The 14,829-nt window shown below is 34.4% G+C and overlaps 1 protein-coding gene across 7 annotated transcripts in view; it reads left to right on the forward strand.

Moving 5' to 3' along the window:
* Positions 1 to 14,829, forward strand: part of ADGRL2 (adhesion G protein-coupled receptor L2) — a 623,949-nt gene that overhangs the window by 394,436 nt on the left and 214,684 nt on the right. The window lies entirely within an intron of this gene.

Here is a 14,829-nt window from a genome sequence, read left to right on the forward strand (position 1 = left end):
ATACTAATTCAAAATTACATTTTAAATATTGCTTGTTTGGGAAGTAATAATGTAGAACATACCAGGATTTTTTCCATGAAAGTGCTATTTGTGAACATATACAAAATCTCAATTATTAAGATATAGTTGCCTTTTGTGGACACTGTTTAAGACATAAATAGCAAAAGAGCAACATGCCGTAGCTGTTTCTTGCATCCTTTTTTTTTCTAAAATGTAATCATTTTGAATTACTGCAATTTTTGAAAGGATGGAAAGGAAAAGAATAGTAATCTTAGTGGAAAGAAATTTTAATAATTGAGTATTCAATACAGTCTATATTTGACTGAAAATATGTTCTTTAATATTGTGTGTGTGTGTGTGTGTGTGTGTGTGTGTGTGTGTAAGAGGGAGGGAAAAAGGAGAGAGAGAGAAGAGGAAAACAGACAGAAGATAAGTATGTATGTATAGAAACTCACAGGGCTGGTAGATTTCTTTTTATTGACCTTTTCTGTTTGTTTTAATTCTGGGAATCTTGTTTCTAATTGATGACTTTAAACACAGGTTGACAGCTTCATAGGGCCAAAATGAATACTAGCCATAAGAAACAGGAGAGGTTTACTCAAAGTTAAACAGAAGATCTAGGCCAAGTTGAAGTCAATTCTTAAAATTCTTTGTCCAGTGTTCTTTCTTTTACATGTTGATGCTACTGACTTCTATTCACTAATCTATCCTAGAATTTAGCCACTTTCACTTGCTTACTTTTCTTTCCTTTTAACTGGTAATATCAATTCTCTAGATTTAAAATGGTGTCTTTGGAAAAGACAGATACCTAGTGAGCTAAAAACAAAAGTGCCCTATTTTCCATTTACTCACTTTCCCACCCCTGTACTGGGAATGGACCCAAGGGCATTCTCCACCGAGCTGATTCCCCAACAGTTTCTACTTTTTATTTTGAGACAAGGTCTTGGTAAGCAACCCAGCTGGCCTCGAACTTGTGATCTTCCTGCCTCAGTCTCTTGTGGTGCTGGATTTATAGGCCAGCGCTACACCCAGCTTCTATCCACACTTGTCTAGGACACATTATCAGCATACTGTTTGAAGTAGGATTCAGCTACAATAAAAATGTTTGTGAAAATAAAAGTGGCTTTTAAAGATCATGAAGGAAACTCATATATAAAAACCAAGCAATATAAGAAAGTTTCTTTCAATTTAAAATCCATTCCAACTACTTCCCCTAACTAACCTTTTCTTCCCCTTCTTCCTTCACCAATTTACCATTTTGATTGATATCTTTCCAGTCTTTACAAAATGGTTTAGACAGCAAGGAGTTCACGACAAATTTGACTCAAACATATTAAAGAAAAATAGCAAAGAAATAGGAGGATAATAATTTCTTATCCTGAGAAAGAATCTCTTAAGGAATAAATGATAAACTGATGAGGAGAAAAAATTCAACAGTCTTAAAACTACTTCCATATCATCACCCCCACTTGCTCACACTATTATCTTCACACACATACTCTTTACTCAACTTCTTAGCACTTTCAATACCCTGGCTTATGACATATTGCCTATTTATTGTCTTTTTCCCCATTACAAGGTGAAAAGCCCTATCAGAACAGGAAATTTGTTTTAATAGATTTTTCGTTTCTTCATCATCACTTGAAATATGTAGATGCTTTGAAGATATTGTTAAATTAAAAAACTAAAAATTAGATGTTTGGGGACTAAATGCCTGTGGTTAATTGAATAAAACTCTATTTGTTGGAATGGTTTCTAAAATGTCTGTAGCTGCCGTGTTTCCATTGTGATTGAGTTTCATATTCTTAGGTTCATAGTTCTATCATTTCTCATTATATAGTGTAATGTATAAGTCATAAGAATTAGAGTAAAATCCATACTGACTTCATGACTGACCCTGTTTTGAATAAATCTTCAATCTGAATGTGGTTTCTTATAATTGGCCAATTTCCCTGAAAAGCCTGTAAGTAAGTAAAATATATTGATTAATTGAGAACTGAAGTTAATTGGCTTTTTACTAAAATTTATTATACTGCCACAGAGTAGGCACTCAATTAATATTGGTCAAACATGTAAACTCTGGTTAGTTAGAATTATTTTGTTTTTAGTTTCTCAAATGAAAAGAAAAAAATATAAGAAGTATGTGATATGAGTAGCATTAGAATCCATGAAGAGGACAAGTAAGCTATTTTAGAAGGGTCTCATATTCTCATTGTCTTCTTCATTTTTCTTTCCCTTATTTTCTATTCTTCTTCTTCATTTTCTTTCCTAATCGATTCAGTCCTAAACCATGATGTGTGGACAAGTGAAATAGGCATCCATAGGCGTATGGGAGAGAAGAGACTGAAAGCTTAAATAGCAATGTTGGACCTCAAGTAGGAAAGGAGGGCATCTGAGTGGGCATTTGATAAGTGGATGCTGATATATAACCAGGGGACAGGGGGTTAAGGAAAGAATGGAGGAACTTTGGATTGTGTAGAGGGAAATGTGGGGAGAGAAGGGGACAGGGGGAAAGAAAGGCCGTGGAATGAGACAAACATTATTACCTTATGTACACATGTGATTACAGGAATGGTGTGACTCTACATCATGTACAGAGAAATGAAACGTTGTATTCCATTTGTGTACAATGATTCAAAGTGCATTCTGCTATCATGTATAACTAAATAGAACAAACAAAAATTTGTAGAAAGATAGATAAGTCTAATTATCTGTTATGGTTTAGATAATAGGTGTCTCTCAAAAGGTCATGTGTGAGAAAATGCAAGAATGCTTAGAGGTGAAATGACTGATGAAAGCCTTAACCTAATCAGTGCATTGATCCCCTGATAGGGATTAACTGAGTGGTACCTTCAGGTTGGTAAGGTGTACCCCAGGAGGTAGGTACCTGGGGGACTGCCTTTGGAGTGTGTGTATGTATATATATATATATATATATATATATATATATGTGTGTGTGTGTGTGTGTGTGTGTGTGTATAAAAATATATCTAGAGAGATTTTATCTATCTATAACTATATATATATATTTATATTTTATTTATATTATATATTTTATTTTATTTTTTTGATACCAGGGATTGAACCTAGGGGCCTTTAACCACTGAGCCACATCCCCATCTCTTTTTGTGTTTATTTTGAGACAGGATCTCACTAAGTTTCTAGAGCCTCGCTAAATTACTGAGGCTGGCTTTGAACTGGCCAACCTCCAGATCAGCCTCCTGAACTGCTGGGAGTATGTGTGTGCTACTGCACCTGGCGAGGGGTACATATTTTGTGTCTTGAAAGTGAAATCTCTCTCTCTGTTTCCTCCACCACACCCTTCCACTATTATGTTCTGCCTTATCTCAGAGCCTGAGCAACGGTCAGCCATGGATGAACTGAGACCTCTAAAACTGTGAGCTCCCAGATAAACTTTTCCTCCTCTAAAATTTTTCTTTTCAGGTCTTTGGTCTCAGTAATGAAAAAGCTGACCAAAACAACATTCTCTCTCTCTCTCTCTCTCTCTCTCTCTCTCTCTCTTTCTCCTCATTTCTGGATCCCAAGAACAATGCCCTTAAAACAATGGGCATACCTACTCACTGATTTTAGTATCTAAATACCATTTTCAACAAAAGAAACTGGGACTCCTTGGAGACATCACTGATACCAAAGCTGGGACATAATAATTATAAAGTACAACTGGAATATCTTACTTTGCAAAAGTATAGAAGTACTCAGTAAATGCCAGAAGCATGTCAAAGAAAGAAGTCAGATTAAAGAGGAAAACCCTGATCATATCTAAACAATATGAAGATCGAAGTGAACAATAATTCTAACAACAGATGTATAGATTCAGTTTGATGTAACTGTAGCCATTTTGAGTCATAACCACCTAGCCATTTTGAGTCATAACCACCATGATTGTCCCAGAGGAACACTTGGTTTCTCCTGCAGTTTCCTGACATGTTATAAATAGATAAAACTGTTATGGAGCTTTATAACCTAACTCTGGCACCTAGAATGCTCCTAACTCTTTGGTCGTAGCTTATGATAAATCAGGTATACTTCAGGCTGGGTGGAGTCACTTTTGTTCTAACCAATATGTATGACCCTACTGATGACCCAACTAGCAGGGGGATCCATTTGGTTTTGCTGCTACCAAAGCTTTTGTCAGTAAGTCCTCAATAACTTTCTCTCTGTACAATTCTGGATCCAACTGTTTCTCTTTCTTCAGTCTCAGAGCACCTTGGGGTCCATATTCAGACACTGAGATGGGGTTGTTCCACAACGGTAGATTATAGCCCATTGAATAAAATTGATATCCATAAGTCCAAGCAGACATAAAGAAATAGAAAGTTAATGTACTTGCCCCAAAATACTTAAAAGAAGATGGAAAAAGAGCTATTTTACAGTGATTGCTTTAATCATGAGATCAATACTGACATCAGAAATAATGTTTCACTTGATAGAATGCAATGCAATGGATTATTTTTGCAATTTTTCTACCAAAAATAAATAACATGAATGTAGTAATGAGAATGCAGGAGAAAAACCTAGAAAGAAGGAGCATCTTACAAAATAACTCATAATCTTTAAAGGTGTCTAAGTCATGAAAAACATGGAAAAACTGAGAAAATTTTCCAGATTGAAAGACTAAAGATATGTCTTTATAGTACTCACTACAATACTAGATGCTACACTGAATTCTTTTGCATAAAGGATCTCTGGGACAAGTGGAAAAATTTGAATGGGATCTCAGAACTATATGATAGTGATGTATCAATGCTAATTTTCTGATTTTTGTAGGTATGCTTCATATCAAGGAAAATGCCCCTGTTTGTTCAAATATTTAGGAATAATGGGAATCATGTTGAAAAATTACTCTAATTCAAGTAAAATGTTATTTATACTGCAGTTGTAATATTTTTTAATCTGAGATAATTTCAAAATAAAAATTAATTTTTAAAATATTTTCAAATTTGCTATTTTCCATGAAATGCTGTCATTTTACTGAAAATTTTTCAGGTTAAATTTACAGAGAACTCTTTTCTATTTTGCAAATTTTTATAATGAAGTCTAGTATGGTCCTAATATATATGTCTTCCCCAAATTTATATGTTGAAATCCCTATCTTTGATATGAAAGTTTTAAGTTTGTGGACCTTTGGGAGGTGACAGCATGACAGTGAAGCCCTAATTAGTGAAATTAGCCATTTTATAAAGAGAGATCCCTTGCACTTTCCACCATGTGAGGTTAGTGAGAGAAAAGCTTTGCCCATGAAGAAGTGGGCTCTCACCATACACTGAATCTGTAGATCCTCACTCTTACACTTCCCAGTATTCAGAATGGGAAGAAACAAAGAGGAGTTGACTGCAGAAAATCCATTTGACAGCATTTCATTATAACAGCCAGAATAGCCCAAGACAAAAAAAAGTATAGAATGTAGAAGGAACTCTCCCCTCCTTTAAAGTAAAGGATTATAAGTTTTTAAAAGTCATTATACTTTGTGGGAATTCCTATTTAAATAATTATAAATGCTCAATGGTTATAGTCATGTTTTCTGTTTCATTTTATCTTATTTTAAAGGCCTTTTCATATATTTTGTTCAAGAAGAGGCTGAATATCTATGGTAGATATTAAAATAGCAATGAATATTATCTGAACAGAAAACTGACACTTCCCTAGGAGCAGAAAATTTGATAGAAATAATAATGTGAACGCTTAGCATTTTGTATTTACTTTCATTGCTAAAATGCAACTACTTTCAATAAAAGGAAAGAGCCAGGCGAGGTGCTTATAGTCCCAGCTACTCAGGAGGCTGAAGCTGGAATATCTCTTGAGCACGGGAGTTCTAGGTCAGTCTGGGTAGCATAACAAGATGCCATCAAAACACAGAAACAAAAGTAAATAACATGGCAGATAATTAACTCTCTGGCTGCGTGAAGTTTTAAGTCAATTCTAGCAAAGACAGTCAAGCAGGCCACAATGAGGAGACCTGTAGGATGGGTACTGAAGGGACTCCTACTCCATCTATTCAATGTCATCAATGCTTGGTTGTGCAACAAACAGCCAAAATTAGAGCAGGTAAATTTATGAAGCAGGATTTGAATATACTATCAAAGATTTATTTGCTCAACAGTGTATTGATACACATGGGAAAATCAAATAATTGCTTTTTAAACAAAATAATAAAATACATAGGTTTAGAAATGATGACATTGGAATATCTAGTTTACTAATTTTAAATTTAGATATTAAAGATTTAAATTAAGCTGGGTGCAATTGTGTGTGCCTGTAGTTCAAGTTACTTGGAAGGCTGAGGCAGGTTTGTTTAAGCCCAGGAGTCAGAGGCAAACTTGGGCAAAACAGCAAGACCAACAAACCTCAAATCCAACAAATCAACAAAAATTTAGATTAGAATTAGAATGTTAAGTTCATATAGTGCATTAAACAAATATTTATCATGCCTTTAATAGCTTTTTAGTTGGTCAATCAAGTAATAATTTCCATTGAATCAAACACCTGAAATATCTTGAAGATTGTCATTGTGACTCCTATTACTAGCAAGGTATCTCAGAGGCTGACTATCTTTCCCTACAGGCAATCATGTTTGGAGGAGATAATCCTTTGAATATGCTTCTGAATATTTGTGGGGGAATACTCTTTATTCTATCATGGAATTGAGTTGTGGTAGGATGGATTTGGATTATAACTGGTGGGGAGTGAGGGGACCCAGGGTTATCTGGTTGGTCTGTCATAGAAAAGATTTTACCCCATGACTAATCATCATTGCACTGTGCTGATAGAAACCAAGAAATAATAATAATCCTTCTTGGACTTCATGAACACTTTCTTAATGTGAGAATGTAAATGTTAATGTAAAGTTAACCTTTACAAATATTATGGTTTGAAGAAATTTATGGCATTTACTTAAGAAAATACTCAGGCCAGGCATGGTGGTTCTCATCTCTTTTGCCAGCTACTCAGGAGGCGGGTGGATCTGGAATCTAGCTGGGCAACTTAGCAAGACGGTGTCTCCAAATAATATAAAGATGACTGGGGATGTAGCTCAGTGTTAGAGTGCTCAACTATCATGTGTAAGGCAGTGGGTTCAATCCTCAGTAATTCCCCCAAAAAGGAAAATAAAACACTCAGAATTTCACATTGCTGAAGACTAGTTAAGCTAAGATCAGTACTACTATGTGGTGGCATCAAAATCCAACTTTTCTGCTTTATAGCTATGGGAGCTTAAACAAATTATTTAATCTCTTTGTTCTTCATTTCCTGCATATGTAAAAGAGATAATAAGGACACCCAAATTATAGAATTATTATGATCATTAAGTGAGACATGTCAATTGCTCAAAGTAGTACCTGGGACATAGGAAACACTAATTGTTGTCTATTTATTATCACAATTATTGGGGATAAGGAAAAAAGATTTAAAAAGTCAAGCAAAAACAGAAGCTACAAAATCAAGTGATTTTGTAGAACACATTTTGATCATTCCTTGAATAAGACTTCTTATATGGACATATGTATCGGTATGTACCAATACAAAATTAGGGCCCACAAGTAGTTTTTATTTAAATTTATCTGTATAAATTATGATAGTAGTATTCCTCACAGCATTGTTACAGGATTTAATTATAAAAATTCTTAGCAATTTTCCTGACTACTAATAAGCACTCAAAACACTAGTTGTTTGACTATTCCTAATTATTATTATTATCATTATGATATAATATGTTGGGAGTCTGAGAGATACATATGAGGTTATAATTACAATTATAGAACAGAAGAGCTAACATTTCAGTCTTTTTAAGAATGAATACAGTTTTCCAGATGGAGAGGAGAGAAAGAACATTCATGGATTCACAATATGCTTTACTTAAACTGGATTGTTTTCAAAAAGTCACTGGGCCCAAATTATTCTGCTGAGAAACTGCTTTCGATATGACCATATCCCCACAGACTAATCAACCAACAGGTAATTGAACTGGGTGCAGTGGGGCACACCTGTAATCCCAGCAAAGGGAAGTTGAGGCAGGAGCATTGCAAATTCAAGGCCAGCCTGGACAAGTTAGCAAGACCCCATTCCAAAATATAAAATAAAAAAGATTGAGATGTAGTTCATAGGTAGGATGCCCCTGGGTACAATCCCCAGTACTGCTTGAAAGAAAAAAAGAAAGAAAAAAAAAAAAAAAAAAAGGAGTAATTGGCACAAAATATGTGGAATATGCAGATGAAGTGTAGATGGCCCCCCTTCCGACATTCACATTCTCTTCATGAGCATTTTCTGAGGTTGACACCTCCCTAAGTGCATCAGGCCATAACTACTAGGCAACATAACCTGGTTCTCAAATGCCTGCTGTATCAAACCCAAACAATTCTGTCTCGTTTTAAGACTTTTCTGCAGTCTTGCAGTTGAGAATATGGCATAAGTACCGACATTACCTGGAACTTGTTAAAGAGATATCTCACACTTTAATCCATATTTACTATATTAGAATCTTCATTTTAACAAGATCCCCAGGTTTGTAAGTTAAAGTTTGAGAAACTCTTCTTTACAATATTCATTAATCTAAACCAGTCAAAACCACTAACTTCCCGTACAACCCATAATGTCATCAGAAACAATTGGGGCTGGGTTATAGCACAATTATAGAGGTCTTGCCTAATATGCACAAGGCCTGTAGTCCCATCCCCAGCACTACAGAATTATAGTTTTTCACTAATTTTTCTGTATCCAAAGCAATTCCTCTATTTATGCTCTTTCCTTTTAACTCTGATGGAAATACCCAAATACCCTATTTCCTTCCCAACAACTATTTAAATTTCATCTTTTGAAGACTAATAAAAAGTTTCAGATCTTCCATGAAATTAGGACCATTTCTAATGACTGTACCCTGCCTCCCCACCCCTCAGCCCCCATACTGGGGATTAAATCCAGGGGAACTGCTTAACCACTGAGACTTATCCCCTGTCTTTTTTTGAGACAGGATCTCTCTAAGTTGCTTAGGGCCTTGCTAAATTGCTGAGGCTGGTTTTGAACTTGTGATCCTCCTGCTTCAGCATCTCAAGCCACTGGGATTACAGGTGTGTACTACCACCATTTCATTCTTTTTGTTATTCATTCATTCAACACTATTTCATTCTTTTTGTTATTCAGTCATTCATTATTCATCCAATAATTGTTTTCTGAATGCTTACTATTATTTATCAGACATTTGCATTGGCCACAGTATGAACAAGAAAGCAGAATTTTTGTACTTTGGTCAGCTCATAATCAGAGCTATAAAGACTTAAAAGAGTTACCTTACATTTCACAGGCAGGATGTGCAAGTGGGTAGATGTGAGGGTGCAGGGCTATGTTAGACAAAATTACACAAAAGTGCTTTTTCTGTTAAAACCACTTATATGAAACAATACTGATGAAATATATTAAAACATTTTGTAGTGTGGAACAGATTAAATATTTCAACTCACAGGGACAAAACAGAGATATCATGCTTTACTTTTTTCATGCTAATTTTACCTCCTATAGAGGATCATAAGTTTTTTTAATAGGCCAGCAATATGTCTGTCTTCATTCAATAAACAAATACTATTATTAGAAATAGCTCCTATTTGTCCTTTTCTGATTCCTTGGGTTTTAGATATGGTAGGCACTAAATAAATACTTGTTGATCGAAGACCATCTTTGATCTCAGGTTAGTGACCAGGTTTACACACATGGAAGGATCATTGCACAAATGCAGCTCTTCCTCCTGCTGTTTTTCAGGACATACAGAAACATTCTTGAATGTGCAATGACACTTTGGTTTAGTAGTAGTGTCTTTTGGATCAAAAAGTTTCTGCAGGGTGCCATAGAAGTTTCTGTTTCTCTGTAGCTAATGTTTGTGTTCACCAGAGACTCTGTTGGAACACAGCCAACCAAATGGGATTGGCTAGTAAAAGCTTTTGTGGGTGAGTATATCGGAAACAAGTCTCAAGACCATTTGCTGGCAAAATCTCAGCAAAAGGAAATTTCACCAACATAAGTTAAAGTAAAGGTTTGATTTGAAATGGTCAGGAAGGGCAGAGGAGATAAAGTTCTTAACGAAGTATGTAACATTCCATATTCTTTACTGGTAAAATAAAAGTAAACTTTTCTGGTCATTGCATAAACCACTCCTCAGTTCTTCTGGTAGAAACAGATGCTGTTGGTAGACAGTCATTCTTCAAAGATCTCATGCTCCAAGTAATAGCACCAGAGTACAGAAGATTAAGGATTATGCAAGAGCTTTGGTGAGCCCATTGGTTCCTTCCCTGTGATTAAAAGTGGGGTCACACAAGGAAACTTCAAAACCAAACTAAAGAAAAACACTATTTCCAAACAATATAAACTAGAACTTATAGGATCTGATGTTAAGTGAATAGTATTCATTGCTTTGACTCAAGAATCAGAAATTTCTCTATATTTATAATCTTCAAATTAGTCACAAGTTATTCAGCGATCTTGCTAAAGACGAGCATTCACACGATGTGTAATTTTCTCTTCAACTTTTAATTTCTCTGGATACAGAAGAAAAGCTTTGGTCTTTTAATTGAGCAATTATTATTTCTTAAGTGAATATGAAGTTTAAGAATAGTGCCAAAATCTCCCTTTCATCCAGAGAACAAGTCTAACATAGGCAGTGCATAAGCACTGTCTGGCAGCACCCCAGCCCTAGGTGGAAGAGCCAATCAGGAGTGAAAGGGGAACACATTCTTCACCTCCAGTCACTCCCTGGCATCTACTGCGCTCCTGAACTAATGCCAACTAGGTCCGATTTACATGTCTCCTTGGAGGTTTTAGATAACTCTTCACTAAGAACTGTTTGTTTTTCTCATTTAGACTGTTTCTCCAGAGTAGGATTTGCAAGCTTGCTGCTGAATACGCTGTTAGCAGATCATTGCTCGTTTTCGCACTGACATAAAGCACTGGTATTTGAAAAAATCATCAAGAAGTGACTCATTTTACCTCCCAGATCTAAGTTTGTGGAGGGGCTCTAATACATCTTCTACACTGTGGTCGCAGGACTCCAGAAACAGAAAATAAAGAGTTCATATGCAAACATTCATACAAAATGCCCACACAGGGAACTTGCTGCTTTGTGGCTTGTGCCATTATTTAAGCAATTCCAATTAAGTTTTTCTTTGCAGAGAGCTGGAATCCATTTCTCTAGAACTTCTATCACTTGTCTTAGTTTTCTAACATTCTCCCTGTTTCTTTTCATGAGAAGATCTTCAAACATTTGAAAATAGGTTCAGTGCTTCCTCTCAAGGTATAGGTTTTACTTTTAATTTAAACACCTCTTATTCCCTCAGCTTCTCCTGAGGTTATATACCTTCCAAACTTTATCATTAATGAGAAGTTGGTTTTGCAATAACTGCATTTTGAACATAGTTATTGCTAATACTGAGCTCAATTAAAGTTAAAAATATATAAAATTTAGCTGGGCATGGTGAAACATGCCTGTAATCCCAGGAACTCAGGAGGTAGATGCAGGAGGATCAAAAGTTCAAGGTCAGCCTAGACAACTTGGCAAGACCCTATTTCAAAAAAATAAAAATAAAAAAGGGGGCTGGGGATGTAACATGGTAGAGTGGCTAGGTTCAATTCCCGCTACTGGAAATATATATATATGTATATATATATATTTAAATACAAGTCAAGTGTGTGTGTGTATGTGTGTGTATATGTATATATATACACACATATATGTATATACATAAATATATATGTATATATATAAGTGTATATATATACACACACAAATATATACACTATATACGCATGACTTGTATTTTAAATAATCTTTTTTATACTTGATTAAATTTTGTTTGCTACTTTAGTCATCTGTAATACAATGCAATACAGAAATTGCTTTTGAGATATCAGACTGGTAAATTCAGCTACGGAAAGCATCTTTTTGGTGCCTCCATTAATGGAAATTTTACTAGACACTACTAAGTGGTGTTTGAAAAAACATGTTAAAATATTACTTTTAGCTATCGATATGAAACTTCTCACCAGAGAAACATCACAACATCAAGACAAAATGTTCGTTATCTAAATAAAAGTTTTAGCAGACACTAAAATTGTTAGGAATGTCTTAGATCACTTGGCTATAAAATTAGTTTTTTAAAAAATTTATTAGACAATACCAAATTATAATATAGTACCCATTTGCAAAATTCCAAGCATTTATGAAAATATAATTAGCTAACACTTAAAATCAGAATGGAAGACCCTTCAAGCTGGGCACAGTGACACATCCCTGTAATCCCAGAGGCTCGGGAGACTGAGGCAGGAGTATCCACAAATTCAAAGTCAGCCTCAGCAACTTAGCAAGGTCCTAGTAACTTAGAGAGACCTGTTTCAAAATAAACACAAAAAGGGCTGGAGATGTGGCTCAGTGGTTAAGCACCCCTGGTTTCAATCCCCAGTGGCAAAAAGAAAAAGAATTGAAGGCCCTTCCAATATTCCTTGTATGTTTACATAAATAATCCCTTATATGCCAAAGTTTATCTAGTCCTCTGCAAAATGCTAAAGTGATGATTCATCCAACAATGTAGATGGTTAATAGTCACCTAAACAACATCAACAATTTAACACATCATGCTCTCACTTCTCATTAAAATTGCTATATTACTGAAGCTTGACCAAAGTTTTGTTCATGCTTAGCCCTCTATTTAAATTTGATATTCTACATTTCTCTTCCTATGTTAGATTTTGCTTGGTCTTTAATTATTTTCCTTCTTTCTCTTACTTGTATTCAAGAAATAAGAAAACGATTTTGTCAGTCCAAAGTATGCTCAGATAAAAGGCAGATAATTCAAGGGACTTGTTGAAGAGGGTTGACATTTGAACGTGAGAGGCTGTTTCTTTTATTCATCATTCTCCTACTGAGGTTAGTTGTTACTTGATAGTGACTGACTGGAGTGTTTCCAATAGTTAAAAAAAAAAAAAAAAAAAAACCTTCTAAAAAAAAGGAATGGTAGCAAAAATAACATTAAAAAAAAAAAAAAATGAGCTGAGTATGGTGGCACATGTTTCTAATCCCAACTACTTGAGAAGCCAAGGTAAGAGATCAAAAATTCAAGGACAGTCTGAGCAAATTAGGGGGACCCTGGCTCAAAAAATAAAATAAAAATGCTGGGGATGTAGCTCAGGGGTAGAGCACTTGCCTAACATGCCTGAGACCCTGGGTTCCATCCCCAGCATAAAGGGGTATTGGGATTAAAACCAATGAGGTAGAATAGTCCAAACATATATTCCAATCAAGTCTTATACTTGCCCAATAGTTACAAGTCTCTCTGAAAGTATTTATATGTGTGGGTTGAGGCAAGTTGCCTATTTATTTGTAAAAGGTGTTATCGGATTCATCAGGACTTGGTTGTGAATTTGACTACACAGTTTTGGCTCATAGAAAAACGAGGAGGAAATATCTGATTAAAGTATGCATTGCTGCAGAGGCAACTGAATGTTGCCATAGCAATTGAGATGAAATGTGCAAGAAGTGAGATAATTAAATCTAACCCCTTTAGTAGTTTTGACAGTCAATGCACTGCCAATAGGAAAAGTTATCTACAGTATTAAGATAAAACACATTCCACATGGAAAGTCCCCTTACTAGTATTTTGTTGTTCTTTTTCTAAATACATTGCTTTAGGTGTCTAATTTGAATGTTCTCTTTTAATAATCAATGCAGTTTTGACCTTGGCCTGCAACTGCCTGGAATTTCTGGTTTATTGTATCATGTGAGCACACATCTATAAAAGATATCCATTTTGTCCCTTCTAATTCTTAGAAAAAAATACACTAAATTTTAGCCAAAGCTGTAACATTTGAGCATAGAATTCAATAATATCTAGAACGTGCTGCCCTCTTCAGGAGCTGCTGCTTAAAAATGCATTTTTTTTTTTTTTAACAGCTTAGAAACTGTAACTAGGAGCAGTAATATCAAAAGTTCTATTAATAATTGTTCATAAATAAGTACCAAATATGATAATGAATTTCTAAATTTAAATTTTCCTATTAAAAGTTTGCACTAAAAATAAATAATACAAAATTTTGAAATAAATTATGAGTATTTATGATTAAATACAAAACTTAAGAAAACTACTTCCTTAAAAGATTTACTTTTCTTAAAAGAACTACTTTCATAGGGAGAATTCTTGAATCATTACAGAATCTTGGATTTCCATATTTTTTGCTGTTCAAATGTTTAAATGTGTCTAATAAAATACTTTCTATGTGAAAATCTAAGTAGGATACTCTTTAAGTTCTAATTTTGCTATCCAGTCAATGGTTTTTAAAAATTTGTGAACATTAGTGTTGTAGTTTGAAATTTTATTTTTTATTTACAGAAATATTATAATTTTAAGAATAATGATTTAAAACACACATTAGAACATAATTTTTATTCAAAGTTATTTTACTAGAAAAAATATTCTAAGGTCTAAGACATCATTATCTGGAAAATTTAAGCAAATCCCCTTTATGCATATGTTATCTACTAAAAGTTAATTAGCCATTATGTAATTTTGGCAAACAGATAAAACTCAGGGTATTTTTTTCTAGATTATGCTTATGATACTTTAAAAAAAGAAGGAACAGAAAATAACCAATGTCTTATAACATTAATTATTAAGCATTTTTTCTTACATAACAAGTTTCCTTATAACTACTGAGACAAAGAAGTTATTTTGTACTAATTAGTAAAAATGAAAGTAAATGTTTATTTAAAATTTAAAGAACACAATAAATTCAAGACTATTTTCAAAATACAATTTTGTTCTAATTCTTATGTGACATAAC

The sequence above is a fragment of the Sciurus vulgaris genome, assembly GCF_902686455.1.
Source record: "Sciurus vulgaris genome assembly, chromosome: 1".
Lineage (NCBI taxonomy): Eukaryota > Metazoa > Chordata > Mammalia > Rodentia > Sciuridae > Sciurus > Sciurus vulgaris.